The sequence below is a fragment of the Scylla paramamosain genome, chromosome 14, assembly GCF_035594125.1.
Source record: "Scylla paramamosain isolate STU-SP2022 chromosome 14, ASM3559412v1, whole genome shotgun sequence".
Taxonomy (NCBI): domain Eukaryota; kingdom Metazoa; phylum Arthropoda; class Malacostraca; order Decapoda; family Portunidae; genus Scylla; species Scylla paramamosain.
The window spans coordinates 5,624,923-5,647,422 of NC_087164.1; the positions used below are offsets into that span (position 1 = coordinate 5,624,923).

The window sequence follows — 22,500 nt, forward strand, 5'->3', positions numbered from 1 at the left end:
AATGGAATGCACCACCTAATGGAATGTATCGGCAAAACAATGCAGGAGTGGTACCTTTGCAGTTCTTATACAGAATAAGTATGTGATCAAGTGAGGAATTACTTTCAGTTCTGGAGTCAAGTGTTGAGACAGAGCACCGTAAAGTAAGGCTTCAGGTCACGCATGAGCACTTTTCTCTGAAAGAAAATAGTAATACTGCTTCTATTTCGGGAAAAACTATACATAAATTTGGTGATTCATTATTCTTTCATCGTCAGCTGATATTGTATGCCAAATTCCACCTCTCTATTTTATCTGTAAGACTTTCTTTAGAAAAAATAACCTGCGATCTGTAGTGTCTTTTCTCGTCAAGTCACTGTGTACAGCGAGCTAGGCCAAGCTTCAGAACACAGTTGATCATAAACCACATGGAAATAGCTTGTGAGCAAACTATATATCGCTGAGCCGATGAAATCCATCCATAATTACGAACACATCGACTGAAATATAGTCATACTTATCGTCATCAAAGGGTCACTCCATGCCTTTAAAAATCAAATACGAATAGCACCTATAGTGCCATACAGTAAGACACAACCGTAACGTTGTATAATATTAAATAGTACGGGTACACTTACATGAATGATTCTCATTCTTGGTTTCAGGACTACGGCAGCCCGTGAGGACGGAATGACTATGTTGGGTTGGAGTATTCAAAATTTATGTTGAATAGTATGTTACACAGTTTACGTATGTGTGTAACGTGAACGGATGTCTCATTACAATTGACAAGTTTTAAGCGGTCGAAATTAGCATCCGATACAATTTATGTGATGATAGAAGAGGTATGCATGCATGCAGAAGGCAGGTTAGTGTCTGACAAACATGAGAGGAGATTCCTGTCACAAGTCTTATAGTTATAAAAAGGTGAAAGCCGAAAATTGTGTTGACTTTTAATAGAGACGATTGTGATAACAACCTCCCGTATGCAAGAATGAGAGATGGTGAGCCTGGTGTGGTTTGTTTCACCGTAGACGCCCTAGTCTTTTCATGCACAGGTTGTTCCAGCATGAAGAAAACAAGCCAGAGGGTGAAGAATATACAACGATGGCACGCCAAGCAGGAGACATCCACTTTCCGCGGCCTGTGGCGTGGTCTTTGAATGCCATTCCTCCACCGTCCAATTCCACGAATAATTCTAAGTAATTCGTTCCAAAAAAAAAAAAAAAAAGAAGAATTAGCACGCTAGACCTTACTCTTTTGTCAGCTCAATCTCGGATGAAATTTCCTGGACAATGACGTCACCTCTTCGATTTGCATAAAAAATGGTCAGTGACTTGCTTGCACAAGATTCTTTCTTCACGTAATGCATGGTCACGTGCCTGGACTTGGAACCGTGCATTTTCCAAGATTTAATCTTCAGTCACTGCAGGTGTAAGAAATACGATAAGTTTGTCCGAAATCTACAGAAAGCCAGTCTTACTCTCTTCAAACATTTGATCTCCTCTGTTTGCTGTGTACGTATGCACTGTCTCCTGTTCTGAGACAGTCTCCTAGTGTAGCTGAACAGCTTCAATGCCAGAAGTAGAAATGTAATTACGATTCATTATGATTCGGAACATAAGAAGCAATGAAACAGAAATCGACTTTCAGTCAGATGATCTCTCTGGTGGACGGAGGACGGCTGGTTCAGCTATGTAATATTACCGTGGTTGCGTGACGTTTGACATCTCGAGCATCCACAGTTTGCACGTGATCGTGTTTGTGGCGCCATGGCGGCGTGATTTCACCAACGCGGCATTAGTGTTGGGCGCCGCCTTGCAATTAGGCTGTCGGGATGCTTTTGCAGCTGGCGATGGGTGGGCTTGTACTCCATGTATGTCCGGTGAGTGTGCGCATCTGTACTACTTATTTGAAGCATTCTGATATTTTTTTTCTTAGAATCATGTATGTGCTAACTGTAATTGCTACGTTTCGAGCGAAATTGATATACTTGTCTTGCATGAGCAAGTAGAAATGTTTCACTCCGCTACTGACTGTACGTATATATTTTCTTTGCTGTTCTGATGGTGTTTTTTTTTTTTTTTATACATATGTTGTGTTTTTCTGCAGTTTTTACTTCTCGTGGCAGATTTTGACATAACACGGCTTGGCGGTTCATAACAAACACTGATTAAGTCTCGGCGCCACATAGGTCACCTTGAGGAAATTGAAAAGTATCGCCATAGAAGTTAGTCTACCAAATCATGCGAATAACAGAAGTTCGACCGAAAATGGAACATTTAGGAAAACTGATCAAAGGGTGGTTTAAGATTATACTTGAATTACGTATTCGAAGCGCGATATTGATTCAGGTAGAAAAAATAAAAAATATATACAGGTTGAGATTATTTCATCGAAAAAATCTACTGCTGCTGTGATGTCATCCTCAACAAAGAAATCCAAACCTTAAAAGAATCAAACTGCACAGCATGGTAGTGATAACCTTGAAGGCTGTTTCACGAATGCAAATACTGTGTTAATAACTAAGGTAATCATAGCGCGACACACACACACACACACACACACACACACACACACACACCATGGATAATTAGTATAACAATGCTTATTAGCAAAGATGCCGTTTCTTGGAACAAGCTTCCCACTGTACTCGTAAAGAACAACACTTGTGTGGCAAGGTTCAAGGTTTATTTGTGGATCGGGAGGGTGAGGAAGGCAAGAGGACCAGCGAGGGATCATCGAGTCCTGTTCATCATCAGTACTCAACATGAACATTTTCTTCTCTCACAATCTGTTGTGACTGCGATGAAAATTTATGCATTCCTTTTGTTTCAACTATAACCAGATCCAATGGCATAAGGCAAAACAGTAATGCTTGAGTTCACTCTTGTGGAGTAAAAAGTTTAACTCTACCGAAGACTACAAGTTAACAGAGGCTCATTGCGTTACTTTGATGCAAATAGTCTTGATACAGCCTTTCTAGCTGTGTACAACATTAAACAAAAAATATGGATGATTAAATCATTAAATAAAGAAACCCTATACTGAACCGTCAACTTGAAAAGTGACCTAGAAGTTCGACCGAGGACTGTAATACAAGGGAGAGTAGATGAATTATAATCAACAACTCTCTCTCTCTCTCTCTCTCTCTCTCTCTCTCTCTCTCTCTCTCTCTCTCTCTCTCTCTCTCTCTCTGTGTGTGTGTGTGTGTGTGGTGTAAACTTAAACCAGATAGAGAGGAGTCAGTCAAGATGCGTCATCGTCATTCATATCGGCAACGCTCGCACAGAGCCGCTCCTCATTCCCTGCTGTCAATGGCACATATTCTTACAAGGCAGCGTCCCATGCCAGGATGTGGGAAAAAGTGGACAGGTTTATTCATTTGTCTGTATATCACTTCACTGGTGCATGGTAATACTCTCTATTTGGAGGGTTTGCGTAGGAGGAGAAAGAAAATATATAAGAACAGTTTGAAATATATAAGCAGAGTTTTCGGTGATCAGGATTCGTATTTCATGGAGTGGAGTGTGTTTAAAGAGCAGTGAGTGGTCGTCCTCTCTAATCCGTCATGCCTGCCAGAGGAAAATTGAGCCAATACCCTTCGTTGCCATGGCGATGCGAACACTTTAATTAAATCCCTGGTGATTATGAGTTAAGCGGATTTTCAAAGTAGGCTTCATGACTCATCCAGTTACTTATATTACCCGTTTATTCAGAGGGAATAAAAAAGAAAATCAGTATGTGAGCTTGGCATCATAAAGCACAAAGTATGGATGTTTGCAGGTCTCAAATCAGTCCTTCCCTCGCGATTATGGCGTCTCCCGGCAGCCTCCCCGCGTCGGTTGTGTCGATGAGACTGTTGCATAACATGTTAGCGGCGGTCGACGGTCAACAGATAGCATGCAGAAATGACAAGGGGATAGTACGCGTCGGTAAGACATACTGGAGAGGACATTACAAACATAATTGCAGGCGTGACACTACAACTGCACCACAACATCCCCTTCTCCGGTAACAAAGGTCCACCAAAAACTGTGTAGTGAGACAACAAAGACGGAAAGAGAGAGAGAGAGAGAGAGAGAGAGAGAGAGAGAGAGAGAGAGAGAGAGAGAGAGAGAGAGAGAGAGAGAGAGAGAGAGAGAGAGAGATCCAGTAACCCAGTTCCCAACTAAATGTCACTAGGTATTGATCAACCGAGTATCTTGGGTATCCAGCCTCCCTTACCTTACGTTGCCAACACCCTAGCAACCGTGCAGCGACGCTATTACTATCACTGCCACCACCACTACCACTACTACTACTACTACTACTACTACTACTACTACTACTACTACTACTACTACTACTAACACCATTATAACAACAACAACAACAACAACAACAACAACTAGAACAACAAGATCACCACCACCAGCACCACCACTACCACCACCACCACCACCACCACCACCAACAACAACAACAACAACAACAACAACAACAACAACTTCCCCTGCTGCTCCTCCTCCTCTTCCTCCTCCTCCTCCTCCTCCTCCTCCTCCTCCTCCTCCTCCTACTACTACTACTACTACTACTACTACTACTACTATTACTACTACTTCTGCTACCACAACCACCACAACTACCACCACCTGAGCTATTGCTATTATTCCTTGTTCTTAAATTCCTATTCCATCACTCATTCCCTTCATTCTGTTCTTAGCTTCATTTAATCTGCATATTCATCACCGAAGTAATTCATAGTTTGTTTATCTTTCCTTCATAACGATTACTACGTCAAAATTCGTGTTATTTTTACACACACACACACACACACACACACACACAGGCTCAGGAATTGTATTTTTGCATGTTGCCATGGTGTGTATGTGTGTGTGTGTGTGTGTATGTGTGTGTGTGTGTGTGTGTGTGTGTGTATTTTAGAGTTATTTTTCTTTTTCTCTCTTTTTCTTTACATTGCATGAAAACATTTACATTTTTTGGTCTTCTCTTTTCTGTTTTGTTATTGCCGCTTTTCCAAATATTTGGCGTCTTTTCCTTCTCTCACACCTCATTCCATGGTTCAGAGAGGAGGGCACAAAACGTATCTATATACGTTCTTTTTGTTGTGCTGAGGAAATCTGTAGAAAGAAAATGAATCGGTAAAACCAATAACTTTGAACAATAGCTCAGATATTTCAATGTAATTGTGGTGGGCGTATATACAGCGTAGTGTTCGTTGTAGATACCCTTCGTAATAAATAACACATTCTTACAAGTAAATTTAAATGATGGTATTTAAGTTTCTGCTGTAGTAATTGAATTTCCAGCTTCTTAATTTACTTGAGATTTTCTCATGGAAAAGTTTTCAGAAGTTATGAATATTGTCTTTCTTATTGACTTTCAGGACACTTTCTTTATACAACAAGAATGTGCATTTTCGTAACGTTATTCATAATGATCGTTTTGAACATCACGAACCTTGGCAACATCACCAACATTGTCACGGGAACCATCATCACTCCATCACTGTTTTCATCATTGTGCCTTTTGGTTTCCTAAATATAATATAAAATGATTCCCGAAAGTAACTAGCACCAAGCAGTGCAACAGGAAGACAGACTGGCGAGAAAACTTTTTTTTTTTCTTTTTTTCATTCACACATTCCTTTTGGTATATGGTATATGGCGAGAAAACTTTTTTTTTTTTTCATTCACACATATTCATTTTGGTATATGTGTGGCAATCGACTAAACATTCAGTCAGTCAGGATATCCATATCTCTAGCTGTATATTTCCATCTACCTACGAGTTTATATCCCTTCATCTGGCCGCCTGCCTGGCTCTCTACCTTTCAGTGCCTCTATCTTACCTTTTATCTACCTACCTAACCATCTATAGATATGTGTATCCATCTGTCTATCTATATTTTTGTCTATTTATGTACCCACTATCTAATTCTCTCTCTCTCTCTCTCTCTCTCTCTCTCTCTCTCTCTCTCTCTCTCTCTCTCTCTCTCTCTCTCTCTCTCTCTCTCTCTCTCTCATACTTGTTTGCACATGAAATACAAGTATCATTAAAATGAAAGTGTGACCTCATGCATTTGATATTTTTAGTGTACGACGGAACACTTGAACTACTGAACTGTATTGTTGTTTTGATGTTTACTATTGCCTGCACCGAGTGTGTGTGTGTGTGTGTGTGTGTGTGTGTGTGTGTGTGTGTGTGTGTGTGTGTGTGTGTGTGTGTATGTCTGTGTGTGTGTGTGTGTGTGTGTCTGTGTGTGCGCGTGTGTGCAGTGTCCGAAATCTGACAAAGATGGGCAGCTGACACCGGCCGACCGAGCAGACTGTTTACCTTTCCAGCGGTGGTCGATAAATGGGTGCTGGCGGTTGCAGTTCTTGGTGGGAGCTGCGGCAGCGTGGGAAATACAGGGATTCCGTGTCGCAAGGTGTGGGTGAATATCTCGTCACCATACATCAACGTGGAATTAATGATTTATTTAGATGCATATGTGATTGTGTAAAGGAAAGCAAATTGATTCTGTTTACACTGACAATAGGGTATATTTTTTATTACATAGAAGAAATAAATGTAAATGTACCGTTCAGTACATAGTCACCTTATGTGAAGTAGGTTTAAGTTAAGAGGAAAAAATATCTACGTATTTTAATTTATCCAGACCAGGAAGTGATATTTGCAGTTTAGCGGATGCTAAACCGATGCTGAAATTAGAGAAGCTATGAAACCCATTTTGCACGAGATCACGATAATTATGTTTTTCATCCACATTTTTCAGCTAAACTCCCTCATGCAGATCAGCTTTCGTTATTCCCATCACAATTACCTGTCTGCCATTACGACCTTCTCCCATCTTACATACTAACCCTCCAGGAAGTGTAGGAAGACTGGCTGGGAGTGTTGGATGCCTCCTTTGGCCAGGTGGAATCTTGGAGCATAATCTTTGCTCACATTGTGTCATTGGATTTCAGTTTCTAACTTTCTACCTAAAAGTGGCAGTGTGTGTGTGTGTGTGTGTGTGTGTGTGTGTGTGTGCGCACTGTTGTCTACTGGTCTCGCTATACAGCCACCAACTTCAGAAGGATTTCAGTGTAGGACTGCGACCACTTACACACCGGGGGACAGTGAGGTCACAGCCCTTTTGCTGCTGGGTGAACAGAGGCGATCCAGTCAGATGTTCGCCGCTCTCGGGACTCTAACCCAGGTCCTCTCGGTTTGCTAACCACACCACCACTGTCGCTGTTTGTATGCGTGGCTGTGGGTGCGTGAGTGCGTGCGTGTGAATGTGGTTATGTATTTTTCGTTGTGTCTTATGCATCTCTCCTCTTTCTCTCTCCCCTTCCTTTCCTCATTCCTTTCTTTCATTCATCCTTTCCTCCTTCCGTTCTTTCATTATTTCTTTCTTCCTTTTATCTGTCCCTCCTATCTCACTCCACTCTGTTTCTCCTTCCTCCCATTTTCCTTTTTTTTCAGTTTTTCTTTCACGCTCCTTCCTTCCCTTTCTTCTCCCCTCCATTATTCGTTCCGTTCTTCCGTTTCTTTATTTTCTTTCTCCTTTCTCCTTTTGTCTCCCCTCCATCCTCCTTTTCCTTCTTTTCTCTCTCCCGCCCGTTCCTCTTCTATTTCTTCTTTCCTTCTTTCATTCTTCCCTCTGTTTCTCTTGGTTTGTTCGTTTCTCTCTTCCCTCTTTTCGCTCAGGTCTTCTCCCCACTGTGTGTTGTGTGGCTTGGCATCAACAGACTGACACGTCCCTCTATATTTTCTTTATTTTTTTTCATCCTCCCCAGAAGAGCTTAGTGTTCAAGTGCATGAAACTTTTTTGTTATCTCTCTCTCTCTCTCTCTCTCTCTCTCTCTCTCTCTCTCTCTCTCTCTCTCTCTCTCTCTCTCTCTCTCTCTCAGCTTAGCACGCACCTGCTCCCCCTCGTTGGATTATCAAGAATAAGCATCACGACTCCCATTGGTCCCTGGAGACTAATTTTCAAACGAGTAATAAACTCATAAATCATATTTGCTCTACTTTGTCGCCTTCCAAGTATAGCTATGCATCATTAGCATACGCACCCGCCCTTCCTCCCTCTCAGCCAACCCACTACTGTACTATTATCCCTCATCATACTAATTCTCCCTTCACTCTAGGCGTCACTGTTTCGTCTTTTACCCCCAGTTCATCACTCCCTCTATCCCCCCTTCCCACCACCACCACCGCCGCCACCATTAGGCACAAGTTCCACCTCCGCCGCCGCCAGAGGTAGTAGGGTGAGCGAGGAGGTCGGACGCACGCTTGTATCGATCTGAGGGACGGCTGTCTGGCAGAGGAGCATCCCCACCACCACCGGCTCCTCACCCACATACACTCCTCTACCAGCTTTTCTGTATCCTTGCGTTCGTCCTTGTATGTCTGTTTCCCTACTGCCACAGCCGTCTTTTCTTTTCCTCGTATTCCTCCTTTTCCTTTGTTCTCCAGCTGTTTCTCGTTTCTCCATTCCTTCCCCCCACCCTTTTCCTTATGTTAGTGTTGCTTTCTGCTACTTTTCCTTCCGTTTCTCTTCATTTTTTTTTTCTGTCTCTTTTCTGAGCTGTGCAGTGTGGGTCTCCAGTCATTAACCTCCACGCTGACACCTGCTCTTCTCCCTTACCTTTGCAAAAAGCGCACACACACACACACACACACACACACACACACACACAGTCCCCGTATACTCTCTCTCTCTCTCTCTCTCTCTCTCTCTCTCTCTCTCTCTCTCTCTCTCTCACTGCTAGATGTGTTGTAAACCTCGAGGTCACTTGCGTGAGTAACTTCATCCTTGCCTGTTCTCATCTTTTTGAATTACTAGCCTATTTTTCTTGTCTGCCCTTCATCTAGCTCGGCGAGACTCAGTCAGGTCGCGGGTCGTGAGAAAGTCCGTGACGCCTGAAGCAAGGCTGAGTAGTGAGTGACACGAGACCCCTCACGGCCTCGCCATGACCTTCTGGGGGCACGGAGCGCCAGCCCGTCTTGAGGTGACAGCAAAGCTTAGTTCTTGCTTTACCATAATGAATATCACACCTGCAGCTAATTTATCAGCTTACCTAATTTGTGGAATGTGTACTTATATATCTTGGTACACGCGCAGGACTTCTCTAAACTTTGCCACAGCCAAAAGAAGTCGTCATTATAACGAGTGTGCTCCTATTGCTTCACGCTCTTTTCTGCACCGTCACACTTTTATGCTTCCAGATCTACATGGACAATCTTATAACTGTGGAGGTCCTCAAAGTTTTTGAGAAGTTTCTGCTGTCTTTCCCAGTATCCCGTTCTTCCTTTAACGTGTATCTTACCTCTTGCTTACTACAGATATCATTAGAAATGAGTTAATAGGATTCTATTTTCGTGAAGTAAAACGATTTGGTTGATTCCTAAAGTGTAGACATTTGCGTATCATTGATGTCAACATGTTTCGGTTAAATGGAAAAGCGAGGCTTGATGTGAAAACCATCTTCAATTGATTTTTCCTCTTTAAAGATTAGAGTGAAGTTAGCGCTGAATGAGTAAGGTAAAAGGTTACGTTGGTCATAGTCCTCTCTCGACTAAACTTCTGCTCTGTCTTCTTGAAAATGACGCGGTGTTCTCTTTTCCAGGACAGTGTGGGCATGTGTGTGGTTGTTCTTGGGTCGAGCCTTGTGATGAATGGTGCTCGAGGCTCCAGGCTTTAGGTTCCAGGTGACCGCTTGGGTTGGATCTCACAAAAAAGTTGTGGATCGTTCCAGAATCCAGATTTTTGAAGTTGTAAAGTTATTTTTCGAAACCTAGATCACCAGATCCTCATTGGGGATGAATTTTACGAGGATGGGGCCATCTGTTCTTTTTGATGAGTTGTTTTTTTCGTGCCCTTTGTTGGTAATGCGGTGTGGATAACGTTATTCTTGCATTGTACTCTGAGTTGCTGCAAGACATTTGGAGTATCAGGCTATTCCTGTCTCCCTTCTCATTTTACTTACTCTTTGTTTCTCCATTCTTTCTGACCTGGCACTTGCTGTCGCTGGGTCCTGTTCCCTCCACTCGGGGTGACCTCAACTGGCCCCAGCTCAGTGGAGGAGGACTGACTCATGAAGACGTTGGCGTAAAAATTGGCATTCATATGCATTTTCCATAAGCTAGAAAGGAAATCTCTGAAATAAATCCTGTACGGCAAAACGCATGACTTCAAGACAAATTGTTGCATTGCTCCCCTGGCAGCATATCGATGTGGTTCCTACCCACAGCACTGATTCTGAGTAAGTTTCAATCTACGAGTATATAACTTCCTTTTCATAAGTACAGCAAGTCATATCTTAGTTTAAGAGATGCTCCAAGATTTTGCTTCTTTTTATATATATATATATATATATATATATATATATATATATATATATATATATATATATATATATATATATATATATATATATATATATATATCATGAAAGGAGTCTCCAAAAATATTAACGTGAGTTTTGGAGCACTGGAACGTTTATCAAAGCGGGATGCGGGTGTGAGTCTTCCGGCCTTCACCCTTGAGACGAGCGTGAAGAGCCGGTTTCACTCCTTTTGTGAGAGAGTAAACCGTCCACTAATTTAACTAGGAGAAATACACGGGAAAGGAAAGTGGTTTTAGATGGAATACTTAACAGTGTATGGAGTAGGAAGGCCGATGGAAAGTGGGACACGAGAAGGCTTTCAGACATTACAACCTCTCCCTCTGAAACATAGATATGCGTACACACACACACACTCTCTCTCTCTCTCTCTCTCTCTCTCTCTCTACTTATTTGCTTTCCTCGTTTCTTTTCAGGTACTTATTTTTTTCCTCATTCTGTTCCCTTTTCTTGATGTGTTGTTTTTCTTTGTGGCATTGTTCTTCCCATTCCCTGTTCACTTCCCATTAATGTTTCTCTGCCATATGCGTACGTGGCGTTGTTAACCATTCACATTTCAGCGTTTACCTTAATTTCTTATGCTCGTTCTCCTCCCTCCCTCCCTCCCTCTCTTCTTTGATCCTCTCTCTCTTGACCGTGACTCTTTCTTCACTTGGTATCTTTCTTTATCGTTCCCCTCTTCTGTCACTGTAATCCTCTTTTCTCTACTTTCTCTTTCTTCCTCTTTCATCACCATTTTCTTTCCCTTTCCTCTCGCTCGTCCTCTTCCATGTTCCATCTTTTTTCTAAACAACATTTATTTTCTCCATTGACTGAACGCTTTTTCTTCGTATGTCCGGCTTATTTATCTCCGTCTGCCTCTTTTATTATTATTATTATTTTTATGAAGAGTCTTTCCATGTTCCAATGATTCACCCTTAATGGAATTTTTCCCTCTTATTTCTCTCCTTTCCTCATCTGTATTTTATATCTTTTTTTGGCGTTGTTTTGTATTATTTCCTCTTTTCCTTGCTTGTTTCTTTTATTGTTCCATGTAACATTGCTCTCATATATATATATATATATATATATATATATATATATATATATATATATATATATATATATATATATATATATATATATATATATATATATATATATATATATATATTATTTATTTTTTTTTACAGCTTTCTCCATTTTTCCAAAATTTCTGTCTTGGTTGTGATTCTGAACGGCAGCTGATTCACTTGCAGCAGGCATGGCTATGTATTTTGTTGCATTCTCTTGACTTTCTTAGTTCATTTGTGGGTATTCAGGCGAGAGAGCAGGATCCGAAGCGATGATGATGGGGTCTTTTGTGACACTCCTTTACTCCCCCCCCCATCTCTCTCTCTCTCTCTCTCTCTCTCTCTCTCTCTCTCTCTCTCTCTCTCTCTCTCTCTCTCTCTCTCACCGCATGGTAGTATGTAGAGAGCAGACCATCCCCCTTATCGTGTCACCCTGACTGATAAGAGAGAGATAAGCGCAGCCCTCGACACAGAACTCCTCTAGACCCTGTTACGTATTTGTTCCACGTCCCTTATCTTCCCACTCCTCTTTGTCGGAAGCATCCATCTCCATGTCTCCCTTCTGTTTCTCTGTCCCACACACAGGAAGACACTCCGTTAGATGATTCCTTATTCCTCCTCCTTCCAGTCAGCTGACCGTCTTGCTCTCGCTTTGCTTAGTCTTGAGGCATTGGTGTTCTTTGCTCCTCCTCCTCCTCTTCCTTTTCCTCCTCCTCCTTTTCTTTCTTTCTTTCTTCCATCCTAAGCTTCTCACTTCATCTTCTCCCTCTTCGGTTCCCACGTTCGCCTGTTGTTGGCAAACCTCATCCAATATCACATCTTTTTTTTCTTTTTGCGGTGTTTATTTATTCCATTCTTCTTGCCTTCTTTGGCTGAACACACACACACACACACACACACACACACACACACACACACACACACACACACACACACACACACGTTCCATTTCAGTACGTACTATATCAATAAGGTTCTATGATGAAATATCCGAGTTGTACCTTTATTATTATTATTGCTTCTCATTTTCCCTTTCACCCGATAGTTAATATTAAGATGAGCAAATACGTGCAGGGTTTTATTCTAATTTAATGTTATGTGTAAAATTAATATATAAATAAAAGTATGTACGCATCATATTGCTTTTTTTTTTTATTTATTATTATTTTTTTTTTTAGTAACTCTCTAATGCAACCATATGCCTTTCACACAATCAGTTTTTCCAACTCCGCATATTATCAGATACTGAACTTGCTTTTCTTTTCATCACACCGTCCTTTCATCACACATACTTAGTCTCAGTTATATTGCTCTTTCGTCTTTGGCGCCAAGAGGTGCATATGTATGAAGTCTTGCTGTATGGTCTCCCGTGTTCGTTACTCGTATGAACTGGTATTTGTTCATCCCTGAAGTATTCCTTTGTCTTCTTGATTTTTCTTCATCGTGTATTCTTCAACTCGTGTCTCATTTGCTAATTGTGTTTACTAAATTGCCTTGGTAATATGCAGACATAATCATACTTTTATACTGTTTCTTATGTAGCTTTTTTATCTTTCTTCTTAATCTATTTTTCATCCCCTTTACTACCTCATCTTGGTCTTTAATTTTCCACATCTTTCCTCCTTCCCCTCTTCGCATCCAATATAGAGGTCAGAAACTGTTTACTCGCAGCGCCTCGCTCTTCCCAAGTGACCTAATTGTGTCTCTCCCGAGAGCCACACGACCCCCGCTCGCTACTGAAGGGAAACAACGCACATGAAAGTAGTCTCTTGAAAAACAAAAAGTCCGTTTTTATAAATGTCATGAAACCTCATTCCATCCCAGCCCATCTCTCTCTCTCTCTCTCTCTCTCTCTCTCTCTCTCATTGCTTCAAGTTCATTATTATTATTGCTATTATTATTATTATAATTATTATTATTATTATTATTATTATTATTATTATTATTATTTTTATTATTATCATTATTATTGTTATTATTATTATTATTATTATTATTATTATTATTATTATTATTATTATTATTATTATTATCATTATTATCATCATCATTATTTTGCTAGCATCTCCACGAGCCCCTGCAGTTAATTCAATAATGCTTCTCGTTGTTCTTGGCAAAACTTTAATCCATCACGGAGTTTTAAGCGCCGGCCGCACTAGTTTCTAATATCCCGGTCTGTGCAGTGTGGCTCACGTTATGGTTATACTGTAGGTCGCATGGCGGTCTTGGCTTATCCTGTGGACCCAAAACAAAACACAGCTACACCTTGTTCCTTACAGTTACCGATGAAAACAAAACGATATAGGAGATGCTTCTACGTTAGCAGTACTTTATCTTGCTTTGCTATACTGAAGGAGGTAAATGCTGTTTCTGCCGACAAGTAGATTCGGTTTTCCATGGTAGGAACAGGCAGTATCTAAAGTTGTTAGACGTACAATGCAGTACTAAATATTCTTTGCCAATATTGTAGTAACACCGCATTCACATTCACGGTGTTTGGCACTTTTCCTTAATTTTAAGTCCTTTGATCTGCTAGAAATCTGTTACTTGTCATGGTCTTTAGTAAGGATGTCAACTTCAGGAAACGTGATATTGGGAAACAGGCACAAAACGCAATGGAAGGGAGGACAGAAGGATACTCGATTTCTGGCTTGGATTGTGCTTCTGGTGGTGTAGTAGCGTGTTATTATTATTATTATTATTATTATTATTATTATTATTATTATTAGTAGTAGTAGTAGTAGTAGTAGTAGTAGTAGTAGTAGTGCGTTCGACATTGATGATGTATATGATTCCAGTCTTACCTCCACAACAGACCACTGTGTAATGGAGGCCTCTGCGTAGTACCTTAGATGGTCGACTGCTAAATCCTACAGTTAATGGTCTGGATCATGAAGTAATTATTATTTCATTCTTCAGTCAAATCACCATATTTTGATGCTGGATAAGATATGATTTGTTAGATACTTTGTAAGATGCAACAATATCACTCTTAGTATCGCTGCCAACAACCTCCATGTCTGCCTGGGGTTAGTCTTGGGGTATCTCGCTGCTCGGCTGAGCGAAAATCTACTGCTGTTTCAAAACCCAGTAGCTCCTGAACTAATTGTTGAAGTGTATGACTCACGCTGTAATGCAGGTAAAGCGTATCGAGTAGCCTTTAACAAGAACCTAAACTCTTGCCAGCACTAGAGCTCCATTATATCGCACGATTTTGTCCGTTTTTGCCACTTATTATTAACTTCGAAAAAGAGTTCCCAGTGGTGGCTGAGCCACAATTGCCACTTTTTCCACCGGCCCGAGGAAGCAACCAGAAACGCGGTTCTCACGGAGGCGTGCAGGCGTGGTCTTAGCAGGATGAAAATAAAACTGCTCGCGATGGGTTGCTGAACAAGGAGTATTTCGTTAAACGCCAAGTTTCAGAGAAAGACTGTAATGAGAATGGACGCAGTGGTTTATTATTCATTACTGGAAGAGGTTACGTCCCTTTCATGACATTTTAGCAGCGCTCCTCTCCCTTCCCTGCCCCGGTGACTCTCTTGTATGGAGCCTCACGCTGCCCTCTGCCACCATCGTGCTAAACAGCCTTCTTTCCTCTTCATGGATCATTCGTTTTGTGAGTCCCTGACAACCGCGGCGATATTTCAGACGTTAATTTATAATGAGGATTTATGATATGTTTTGTACGATATCCGCAGTGCATCGAAGTTAATCTGATTTGGTGTTGTTTGTAAGAACCTTACTTTGATATACGTACAGGTGACGTGTTGTCATCATAGTAATGATAATTACAATAATAATGATGATAATAATAATAATAATAATAATAATAATAATAATAATAATAATAATAACAATAATGATAATAATATTTTTAAGAATTATTCCATGTTTCATTTAAGAGAATAAAAAACAAGAAAGTGTTTGTTGGTGTGTTTGTTTGTTTGTTTGTTTGTTTGTTTGTTTGTTTGTTTTGTGTGTGTGTGTGTGTGTGTGTGTGTGTGTGTGTGTGTGTGTGTGTGTGTGTGTGTGTGTGTGTGTGTGTGTGTGTTTGTGTGTGTGTGTGAAGATGCTGGAGAGGTTGGCTCGCCTTCTCCCTCCAATCGACCCCACCCACCTTCACCACACCTTACTCCAGCCAGCTCCACCCTACACACCCCTGACGGCCGCAGCAGGAGCCGCCCTTGGGTGTGGGCGTGGGTTGGGTCTTCCTCCTGGTGGTCAGTCCGGCAGGTGCTGTTGTATCAATACTTTTGCACCAGCGCCGCGCAGGAACAATATTGATTATACGTTGCCGACCTTCCATCGCACTACATGGTGATTACCTCATGACTACACGTGTCCTTGCCTGACCTACTTGACGCACACACACACTCACATGTGCATGGTGGGCCTCGACCGACTCTTGCAGCTGACTGTTTGAAGAAGAAACCAACCGATAAAAGAAGTTTCCTCCAATGCTTTCTCAAAATGTATAGAGTGAAACTGAATCATGGAAATATTTATCATACGTTTAAGGTGCCTGCGAGAAATATATCTATTATTCTTTATACACATTTCTCTTGAGCTGTTGTTGAGTGTTGAGTGAGAGTGTGTGAGTGTGCGTGTGATGGAGGTGGCACGAGGAGAGCCTCATGAGGGTTGCGGGGAGAAGGAGACTCGACCCAAATGAAACAGAAAGAAAGAGAAAGTGCAGAAGAAGAGCACCAGAAGAGAACAGTAAACAAATCATTATCCGAGATGGAGAGCGACGCCGAGGAGGAAGAGGAGGAGGAGGACTAGGACGAGTATGATGATGATGATGATGATGATGTCGAGGAGGAAGGAGAAGGAGGAAGAGGGGGATGAGGGGAACGAAGACGAGAGGGCGTTACTTTCCCTCCTCGCTGATGATGATGGAGGTACATTAGGGATACTGTTTAATATTACACCTTTTTTCCAGAAAGTAAACCTCATGAAGAGACGCTTAAAGGTGATGTTCTGCAAATACTAGCTTTCACCAGAACCGTCATTGGTAAACTGCAATAACTTTTCTGGGTGCGGTATTATAGCGGGGATGCAATAATTGCTTTTAAAATCGGATAACTGTTTGGAGGGACACTTGTATAAGCGCGGGAGTGAAGGCGACATGAGCGAGTCAGTCTAGGAGGATAATTGCAAGAGGTTGATGTATCGGTGGTAAAGAACAGTAAATATCTGACACTAAAGGAGAGAGTGAGTCTGGCGTAAGTTGCTGTTTTGAAAGATCAGTTTCTCTTTGTCTCATAACTATCACGAACACGAGGAGCACCAGGCGCCAAGGCATTGACTCAGTAAGCAAAACTAATTTTATTTTACTGTCAGTTGATAGGGATGACCATGTGTGATAATGTGGTGAACGAGTGAAATCTGAAGATCCTTTAAAAATACGAGTAGACGGTCCAGTTCATCCAGACATGAAGGGCAGTGGCTTCCCGACACGTGGTGCTCCTCCATAGTCTGAGAGACCAGTGGTGTGTGTGTGTGTGTGTGCCCATTTGTACTTGCTTGTTGCTAATGGCGCCATAGTGTGATGCTCCTTTTTACCTTGTGATTTCTTTTATTGGTTGGCTGTACAAAGGCAGGAGACTAATGACTACAGGTCTGACTATCAGAAATGTTCCCATCATTTGCATGTTACAGGTATAATTAAAATGGCAACACGATCCATTTTCGGCAAGGTTTTCAATTGATTTTGGTAACCACTGCCACCTGGCGGAGGATTTCCGAATCAAGCTGCTGGAAGTGCCATTTTGTTCCTTAATATTGTAGCTTGATAGTTTTGATGTTACTCTCATCTATCTTGGAGATACAGCGCTGAAAAATAGTAATATCGACGCATCAATTTACCTTCGTTTGAATTTTGTTGAGTGGATATTATGACCAGCGTTTTCCATTACAAAGAAGAACAAAACACTAGAAATACTAATATGTATTTCCAACACGGTATTGGAAGCAGTGCTTGTAATGTCGAGAGTAACTCAAGGTGAGGCTTCCTGACGGAAAGACTTGCAGAAATAATGATATTGGCAACACTCCATGACTCCCCATCGCACTTCGCAGTAACGATGCAGCCTTGAGGGTCTTTCTGCCTGCCCCCGGAGTTACTTGTCCCTCATTCTGAGAAGCCTTCTTATAGGGGTTTATGTGAAATTATTCCTTCATCAAACAATTGCTTAGTGTGAGACGAACTTCCAAGTAGAGGTCGATATTCGTGTCTCGACTCTGGAAATGTTGAAGTCTTGAACCCCCTCCTGGTGGAAATAACCAACCACAAGGGTCATAGAGTTATATAAAATAAGAATACGTGAGTATTTTCGTAGTAATAACCCCAGGGTTAAGCAAAGATCCCCACCTTGAACATTTGCAAGGTACCTCGCACCAAGGAATATTCTTCGTATCTGACCGTGATGGAGCAAAACCGCGAAACACCTGATACATTGTTAAGAGAGAGAGAGAAAGATAAAAATATATTGAAAGAAGCAGTAAAAGGAGGTTAAGGTGCAGGGGTGCAGGGCCGATGATTACGAAAGGGATGAAAGGCGAGAAATAAAAAGGGAATTATCGATAATTTACGTATAGAGGGCGAGGTGCTGGAGGGTGGCAGGGATGAAAGGAGAGGTGAAAAAGCAGCTTACAGCACACGATGTAGTTCCTGAAGATGAAAGCCACACAGGCTTCGCGAGACAAACTTTTATGACGCACCAATCTTACTTAAGTTTCCTATTTGATTTGTCTTATCTTTCCGTCGACTTTCCTGTATTTTTTTTTTTTTCCGCATTACCGTCATCACCTTAACATGAAATATACGTAATGAGGGATCACTGCTGCGCTCTACGATCTCTAGCTGTACGTCATGTCACACCTCATAGACAAGTAACCTGCTCTGGCTGATGCATTAGGACACAGTAATGCGCAAGTCATTGAAATGATATACCGTAACACATAAAGCATTGTAATTTTTTTTTTACATTCATAGTGTATTTCTCGCGTGGTATCATGAATAGTTTCTTGTTGAACAGCCACCTCTGCTGTCCAACAAGAAATTATTGTTTGTGAATTGGTGTAGTATGGCAATCGAAATCAGTAAGAAAGTGTTTCTTAGTAATTTTCAAAAGTTTTTACACGTCTGGAATCCTGTTCAGTGCAAGTGACATTCTGCCAATCCAATTATATAATCAGAACGGACGTTTAAGGTTAGACGAATGATCATTGTTTATGTTAAGTCTGTGGAGGGCTGCCAAAAACTTCGGCACTCCCTTTGTCGTACGAGAGAAAGTAAAATGAACCACCAGCCATTTGATTCTTTGCCATAGACGACTATAATAGAATTCATGACGAAAGACTTTCTCGAAAAAAAAAGTCCTCTACGATTCGCACTAACTTGGGAACACTTGACTAAAGCCTGGACGTTGGCGACGCAGAGGCTGGACCTGAGCATTTTGCTCCTATTCAGTTAAGGTGAGCCTTTGCCTTACAATTTTTACACTTGTTCATAAAACTACGTAAATAAATTAATGGGTTAATAAATGAAAAGTAAATAAACTGTATACATCATTTATCTACTTATTTATTTATCTATTTATTGACTTTCACAGACGATACACCATAAAATCATGTACGGATTGCATTTCGGAGATAAATTGATTTCATGTGCGACGAAATGTTTTTTGCCAATAACTTTTTTTTTCCTTTGTGGAATGAGTAAAATATTACTGTCATGTTCATCATCCAAACAGGAGGTTTCTCTATTATATGATGCAATGTTTGTACTGACTGCTAATATGATGGACACACTGGTTCAGTCATATGTGTTAAAGACGCTTTGTGTCATTAGATGGAAAGAGTACCTTATAAAGTTGGTTTCAAGGAGGTGGTGGGTCGTGTTTTATGACCAAACTCACAAACATTTGCATGCCCACGAAGCGGCACAGGCAAGACATTTCCGTGCGTCATTGTTGTCACCTTGCCATCAGCAGCCTCATAAACAGTAAAAACGCGGTCCAGAGAACCGGCCCTGGCATGCAGGCCGCGGCAGTATCGACCAGCGCCTTGGAAATTATAGGGAGTGCCAGTCGGTAGGGAAGACTCCCTCGCTCAGTCCCAACTCCTTCACTCCCTCTCCCATCCACCACTCTCTCTCTCTCTCTCTCTCTCTCTCTCTCTCTCTCTCTCTCTCTCTCTCTCTCTCTCTCTCTCTCTCTCTCTCTGTCTCTCTCTCTCTCTCTCTCTCTCTCTCTCTCTCTCTCTCTCTCTCTCTCTCTCTCTCTCTCTCTCTCTCGCTCTCTCTCTCTCTCTCTCTCTCTCTCTCTCTCTCTCTCTCTCTCTCTCTCTCTCTCTCTCTCTCTCTCTCTCTCTCTCTCTCTCTCTCTCTCTCTCTCTCTCTCTCTCTCTCTCTCTCTCTCTCTCTCTCTCTCGTGTCCCAATCTCTACCTTCCCTCCAAGTTTTCCCCTCCCCCTTTGTCTGGTGGGAGCTCATCCGCCATCTCTTTGTATATCATTCTTTTCCCGTATTTTTTTTTTTTTTGTGATATATTTGTATTTGATTTATCAAATTTCCATCTGGGCGCAAGCAACCCTTCCACGTCCTTGATGCTGTCAATCTTTCGTTTCAATTACTCCTTCCTGTCTTCCCTCATCTCTCCCAGTATCGTACAATCCATCATCTTCCGTCTTCCTCCTGTTCTTTCAGGCCCATACGTCCCTCTTTCCTCCTCGAAGCAGGCCACGTTTCTCCTCTAATAACAAATAGTCTCCGTGGCTTTCTCCTATTAAGGTCAAGGCGAGGCAGAGACCTGGAGCTGAGGTAAGTTTTCCAGACGAACTCCACAGATTCGCTTTTTGTTTCTCTCTTCCCCAGGCCCTCTTGTTTCCGCGTCCATTCAGTGTCCCGTGTGCAGACGCTTGAGCAGAAATAACACGTTTTGGAAGTCCTTGTAGCGTACCCTGTCGAGATGAGACTGCCTTTTTTTGTGTGTAATGGGATGGCAAATTATGATCAGCGGTGCCTCCCGATTTTCTGCACTGTGAGGGTCGCGATGTTGATGGGGGGGCGAGGAGCGCTGTCGCGGTACGAGTGGGGACGTGGATACCAATCAACGTGTGTGATGGGGTGAATGATTATAACGCCACCGGATAGGATGACGCCGTTACTTTCCTCATAGACGTCATCGTAGATCTGCACCTCGTTAGCGTTGGCACAGGCAATACACAGGCCATCTCTTGCGGTGTTTACTGAAGGTCGTTGACTCCCTGAATTAGTTACATATTAATGCCTGGATAGCTGAACGAAGAGTGGATAATGCGCATTTTGTTGAACATAACAGAACACTAAATATAAGAGTAACTGACAGAGACTTGTGGCAATTAAGGAGTGAATATTGCAGGGAAGCTCCATTTAAATACCTTTGATTATTTTTAAGAGAACGAAAAAGTATCTCCGAGATTAAAGTAAGCATGGCGCTGAAAGAATTGTAAATATTTGGGAAGTAGCCGTGCTAAGGATTTCCTACGTGTACCTTAGATTCCATAATTCTTACGCTGCCCACTGCTTTCCTCTTCCCATAAACTCCGAGTAAAATACACTATACAACAGATAACATGGAAGTGGTCTAAAGCCTCCCCCATCTTGCGGCTTTATGTTGCTGGAAATTAACTGTTTCTTAGGCTCTCAGCGCAACAAAATCCATTCCACTGCCTCTATGCCACCTGAGTGCACCCAACCATGAGGCAGAATTTCATGGAAGGGGAAAAGATTAGATGGACTTTGTATTTTAAAGTCACTCCTGCAGTATCTTTCGCATGAAGTGGAAGAAGAGCAGTTGGAAAGTCAAGTTAGGTAACTGAGGTGTCTTGATGCCGCAATCTTGAGGTCGACGGAATTTGATCGTAAAACTGCCATAAGACGCTCGTGAGACGGTGAGCAGATATAAAGGCAGCATGGATTGGCTTGGTGACGATATCCTCCTCCAAATAGTGTTGGACTGATAATTCGTTAGATCAGTAGTTTAATTAGCATTTTGTACTACCGTAAAGAGACGAGAAAGTCAATAAGTAAGTTATCATATTTATTTACTTTCTGTGGGTAGAAGTAAAGAATGTTTTGTGTAAGTGGACCAAGTCACGTATATAATCGCCGCTGAACTCTTGTCTTTTCCTCATTAAAGATGCCCGCCCTGCGTGGTTGGCCGGTGGCGGTGGTTACACATGCAGCGAGGGATGCAGGTACTCTAATTAAGACCAAGCTGGGGACAGTTTTGATGAGATTAATTACATTTTTTTTTCTCTTTTTTAACGATTCATGTGTGTTGCCAAGGAAAAAAAGTTTCAAATACATCCCAAGAGGGTAATTTGTACCTAAGTGAGCACCTGGGAGAACCGCGCTTTCATATGAAGACCACTGGAAATATGAACGGAAAAGAGCAATGCTAATGTTACAGGAATGACCATGTTTGAAAGATGAAACGCGTTGTGAAGTCGTTTTGTCATCGATAAGTATACATCTTCCTTTACCAACACGCAGATAAGGAAATGCGTTAATATAGAGTCCTCTGCGCCTCAGGAATCATAGTCCCGAGATAGTTAGCGGTGTTGGCTCTCTATTACCAAGCTAATCTAATCTCCAGTTCGAACCATGGTAGGCCAAACTGTTGACACCCAAGCAGCCAGCTGTCACTCATCTCTTTTGGAACAACTGGTACATATAAAATGATAAGCAAAATAATGTTGTGGAAGGTTTGGAGTGTTTGGCGATCTTATAACTTTTTGTTATGGAACATACTGTAGGTGTAGACTGGTAAACTTTAAAAAAAAAAAAGAAAGAAACAAGGCGTCCACACAAAGTTTCATACGTCTGTTTTATTTATTTATTTATTTATTTATTTATTTATTTATTTGTATTTTCACTATTTATATATCTGCATTATTTGAAGCATTTCTGTAAAACAGACTGACTCTTCATTTCTTTGATTACTGTGCAGGTGAATGAGTCACACAACCTGGCATTTTTGTTGTTAAAGAGCGTGTGAAATGGCTTTGCTGACATTATGTAA

At 41.5% G+C, this 22,500-nt stretch overlaps 2 protein-coding genes across 2 annotated transcripts in view; one reads left to right on the plus strand and one right to left on the minus strand.

The window, feature by feature from the left end:
• LOC135106800 (uncharacterized) overlaps window positions 1–22,500 on the minus strand; it is a 69,785-nt gene that overhangs the window by 11,809 nt on the left and 35,476 nt on the right. The gene's annotated exons all lie outside the window — the stretch shown is intronic.
• The window catches only part of LOC135106798 (uncharacterized), a 124,051-nt gene continuing 103,172 nt past the window's right edge, over window positions 1,622–22,500 (plus strand). Inside the window, exon 1 of the mRNA XM_064016115.1 lies at window positions 1,622–1,864. The gene's annotated coding sequence lies outside the window, so the exon portion shown is untranslated. The remainder of the gene's footprint in view (window positions 1,865–22,500) is intronic.